This window comes from Crinia signifera, chromosome 4 (assembly GCF_055691185.1).
Source record: "Crinia signifera chromosome 4, ASM5569118v1, whole genome shotgun sequence".
In the NCBI taxonomy this organism is placed as follows: Eukaryota; Metazoa; Chordata; class Amphibia; order Anura; family Myobatrachidae; genus Crinia; species Crinia signifera.
This window is the reverse complement of record NC_139220.1, coordinates 334,647,346-334,653,265: the sequence shown is the minus strand read 5'-3', so window position 1 is coordinate 334,653,265 and position 5,920 is coordinate 334,647,346.

Below are 5,920 nucleotides of genomic sequence, written 5' to 3'. Positions count from 1 at the left end.
CGGCGGCGGGCGGGGGCACCCTCGGGCACCCCGCGCCGCACTGAGAAAATCGGGACACAAAAATGTAAGGTAAAAACCACACCATACAAAGATTATCCATTCTGATTCCAAGTTCCGGGTCATGTGACCAAACAAATATGTATGACCAGCATAATAAATTGTGTTTTTTATGTTTAAAATGTCTTTCTACCAGTTCTGTCTGCCTCCTGGACTGATAGAAACAAATATTAATACTCAACGGTTGTTTTATTTTGTATATTTTTAAATTTTATATGCATACTTAACTGTGGAAAAACGTCAGTGCACCACAACAGGTGTCTAATCAACACAGGTGTAGCAATTAAACACCAATCAAGAAACAAACCTAACTGCTATCTAAACTGGGCTGGGAATACCAGTCCACACTTGCTCCTGAGGAAGCCGGCCACTGACACAGCCGGGGAAACGCGTTGAGCCTGTTTAATCCTTATATCTGGACCCCCATCCATTCCACAAGTGACCAGTCCTACTCCCGACGACGATAAGAGCCTCATTCTAAACTGGACCTCATCTGGGATAGACGCCATATTCCTAATCCAGCAAACAACAAGAGGACATCGCCAAATAGGGAGCTTTATCCATCAAGGCAAGGACATTCTGGAGTCACCCTTCCTGGATCATTCCCATATCCAGGCAACACTAACAAGGATGGTAACAATATTTCTTACTATGGAGTCCTAGACTTTTCACTGTGCAATATTGCTATATACCAAAACCTACAGCATTGCTAATTCACAGCCCCAAGTGAATCTTCTTTTATCATTCCCAATTTTTATTATTAATGTATGCATACATACTTGTGTTTTATTGAAAAATATGTTTAGATTATTATGGTAAAATAAAATGTATACTTTTTCAAAACCGTTGAGTATAATTTATTGAAGCAGACAGCGCCGGCACACTCCCCCCTATTCATTATGCTGACATGATCAAAATTCTGACACGGTCAAAATACCGACATTTAAAATGTTGACAGGTCAAAAAGTTGGCATTGGTTTTTTTGTGATATTTTCTTTGAAATTGACTTGTTCATTCTATCATCCTAGTGGGCGTGAATGGGGAATATAATAGTGTGCCAAGCGCAGCCCGAAGCATGGCAAGCGCAGTGAGCCATGAGAGGGGACGCCGCAGGGTGTCCATGTCGACCTGTGTTGACATAGATTCCCCTGAAAATGTAAAAAATCAAGTCTACGATTTGGCCTTTTAAATATCGTCATTTTGACGACCTCAGCATTTTAATTGTCTGTATTTTGACCATGTCGGTATTTTGACCACGTCAGCATTTTAATTGTCTGTATTTGACCATGTCGGTATTTTGACCACATCAGGTCCTGGGCTAGGTTATTATACACGTAAATACAGGAGCAGAGAATCGCAAAGAACAATGTCCAGAATTGTGTTAATAAATTTTGAATTGCTGGAAAAGAAGTAGGTAATGTTCCAGATAACAGAGACAGTGGGATTGCAATAATCGAGCAATAATACCATTGTGGAGCTGTCCTGACCAGGTTGAGTCTTTTTTCAATTATGGTAGGGAAACCACTCTCTCAGGATTACCCTGTTAATGAGGTTTGCTCAGCACCACTGTAGTAGGATACAACATACTCCTTGTTCCTCTTTGTAAAGGAACACCCTGGTTACAAGTTTTAACTAAGGTTCATGCCACACATTTTGTCATATTATAGTCAATCATATTAAAGTGATTTTGGGGTAACTTTTTGGTTCTGATTCCAAATATGATATTTTTCCCCTAGGTTGGCTCTAGTTCTTTAGATATATGGATGAGAACCAAGAAAATCCCAATAGAGAATGCAAAACGCCCAACTCAACTACCAACTCTCATCTGACAGTGTTTATATACGGAGGGGGAATATTCTAGAATAATCGTGAACACTTAGAATATTGACATGCCTCATCTACAATGTGCTGGTACATTCCCATATACTGTACATGTGTTATGGTGGAGATCCCTATTGATTAAGGGTATTGATTATCTCAAGAACTAGAACTGAAAAATATATATTTTTGACTTCAGCAGCCCTCAAAATACCCTAAATTCATTCAAATATACTTGGCAAGTAAACACATGTGTTTCTGTTGAGCTGTATAAACAGTAGGTAATCAATAGTCGCTCTGATGTTCTGAAGACTTGTCTTGCCAAGTTTTCCAACAATTTTGCAAGTAATATATGGTCACATTGCAAAATGGATAAAAAATTACCAAAATAGAAAACTTGACCTACAGTATAGTAAATTTACCCCTTAATGTGTTGGGATATTTTTGGGGATTCAGTTCCAATAAGCACCTTAGTGGTATTGCCAGAATCGGTCCTGTATGTAAGGGAACTTTTTCTAGTTATTTGAAGGCATTTCAATAAAATCTTATGTTCCAAATTACTTAAAAGACTTTATTATGTCCCTATGACTGAATGTGGTCCAGTTTTTGTCGTTGGCCGCAATACCTTGTGCAATGTATGTAGCAATATCTACTTGCATAGGCTTCTAGACATTTCAATGGCTGTATTGATATTTATAATCAATATTTGTATCACCACTACAGAACTCTTAATGGACGTCATCAATAAGACACAAGTGAGAGTGTTTGAGTTCTCTGGTCTCACCGACAATGGGCAACTTGCCCCGTTCCTTTTCATAGTTTTCTTACAAGTTTACATATTATAGTAGATAAGGCACACTTTTTCTTCAAACTAATTGGTTTTGACAGGTCCACGCCCCTTTTATACAGTTTGTCCACGCCCCATTTATACAGTTTGATATCAAACGTGATAAAGCTATCACGTTTGATATGGAAGTGGTATAAATAATATTAACCCCCCGTATTAAAATATAATTGGTTTGATACTGTAACTTCATACACTGATATTGTCTATGTCAAATAAAACCACAGCTGTATAAATTAATTTATAAAGGTCACTTAATGATATCTTAACCAGCTGGAAGAATTTCTAAACATAATGCTAAAAAAGTTGTTAGAAAAATATGGTATACAACAGATATATAATTCGTAGAAATGTAGATCTTGTTTTATATCAAATTTGATTTGTGTAGGATGTCTCGCAACGCTGATCATCAAAACAGCCGGCTGAAAGCCTGTTATTATAACGTATTAAAGCCGGGTAATTGGTATCGCTCATAGATCTTTCACGGCGAATAATACAGACATATCATTACCAACTATAATAACACTTACCTTAGAACGATCCAAAAGCGCTACAACGAAGTGCCTGACCAATCGTGTATCAAAAAATAAAAAATAAAAAGTTATACTCCACACGATAACTTCCACACCAGCTAAGGTCCATCTTGCTTTTAAAATGAAATATCAGAGTACATAACAAAGAGGTCTGGGTATACATCTGTTATGCATTTAAAGATACAGGAGCCATTCAGTCTGGGCCTGACATGTTGTAGGCATTTAAATTTAAAGACACACAGCGTGAGAAGTATAGTGTTACTTTTAGAAAGACATCAGATATGACGGATGATTGTAATTTTCAAAAGTAATTTTAAACACCGGATTCCATAGTCTTTGAAGACGTTGATATTTACGTATGACGCAATTAGCGTAGACAGCACAGCAGGGTTGGTAACAATTATATTCATTAGAAAGCTCATACCTCTGAAAAAAACATTTTCACACGACTAGCAGTTTAATTAGTTTAGACAGTACAAAGAAAGGCCATGAAATCTTTGCAACAGAGCATGAGTGGCATCTAGTGGCCATGTATTGCAGTTGCAAGCAAGTTCCAGACGGAGCTAGAGACTACAGAATTAACTTATATATATATATATATATATATTATATTTAACTGAACATTATCAATGCTGATAAATAAAGGATTTATATAAAGTATATATATATATATATATATATATATATATATATATATATATATATATATAGCTATATACAGTATATATATATATATATATATATATATATACAGTATATATAAATATATATGTGTGTAATGTGATGGTATCATTATATTATGTGATGAATAAAATATGGATAATATGCTATATTATTTAAATCAGATATATATATATATATCTCAAGGAGCTAGAGACTACAGAATTAACTTATATATATTATATTTAACTGAACATTATCAATGCTGATAAATAAAGGATCTATATAAAGTGTATATATATATATATATATATATATATATATATATATATATATATATACAGTATATATATATATATATATATATATATATATGTGTGTAATGTTATGGTATCATTATATTATGTGATGAATAAAATATGGATAATATGCTATATTATTTAAATCAGATATATATATATATATATATATATATCTCAATCAAATTACACAGGTGTGGTGGATAAGGTATATATTTTAAATTAAAAAGCATACACATGTATATATAGGTCTTATGTATGCTGTTGATGTTGAAACATATCTGTCATTTATTTAATAATAAGGATAAGGATTTTATACATCACATTTTGGTTTTATTTTATCAAGCAATATATTCTGAAAACAGCTGTGTTTTGGGTAATATGCTATATTATTTAAATCAAATATATATATATATATATATTTGTTATGCCTGTCTATAACTTTGGAACACAACTCATGAATATTCAAATGAAACAAATGCAACACAGATGTGCTAACTGACTGCTGAGTATATATATATGTTCTCCATGAGGAACCAGTCCACACATTTTGAAGGCAGAGAACTTGAAACTTTTGTCCACACACTGTTCAGAGAATACTTGAAGATTTTGTTCCAGAAGGGGTGAGTCTATTTTAATTTTCTAAATAAATATATATATATATATATATATATATATATATATATATATATATATATATATATATACAATATTTCTAAATAGCATAGTTTTAATATTTTATAATATACATAGCAAAATGTTTTATTTAGTGGTAGGGTGGGGTTTTTTAAATATAGTTTGTTGCTGCATGCATTGTATTGTAATGTATTGGGAGTACATACTGGCATACTGGCTGCTTGTAGTTAATCATTTATTTAGGAAAGAAAAATATTGAGCCTATGGTACTTTAACTGTCCATTTGCATGTGCAGTGATTAGTGTATTGTGGTCTGTACATTATACATATTGCTTTTAAAAATACAGTATATTGTGTTATTACAATTTACAGTTCGTTAATGTTAGTCATCGCAGATTACGGTATTACGGCTTTGATATATATAAATAGCATCATTTTAATATTGCATCATTGTATTATACATAATGATTTTAAATAATGAGCTAGTTATCACATTTATATGTGCTGTCTGCTGACTACGCATGTGATATGATGGGGGTGCTGCTGTAGCTTTGTTGGATCACCTGTAATTAATTTTTATTGAATGATCTATAGAATACAATGTCAGTAGATGTGGTTTTTTGGTATTACGGCTTTGATATTTATAAATAGCTTCATTTTAATATTGTATCATTGTATTATACATAATGATTTTAAATAATGAGCTAGTTATCACATTTATATGTGCTGTCTGCTGACTACGCATGTGATATGATGAGGTTGCTGCAGTAGCTTTGTTGGATCACCTGTAATTAATTTTTATTGAATGATCTATAGAATACAATGTCAGTAGATGTGGTTTTTTGGTATTACGGCTTTGATATTTATAAATAGCTTCATTTTAATATTGTATCATTGTATTATACATAATGATTTTAAATAATGAGCTAGTTATCACATTTATATGTGCTGTCTGCTGACTACGCATGTGATATGATGGGGGTGCTGCTGTAGCTTTGTTGGATCCCCTGTAATAAATTTACATAGATGAGGTTTTTTGTGAGAGCGTTAATAGTTTTATGTGATTTTGTGCA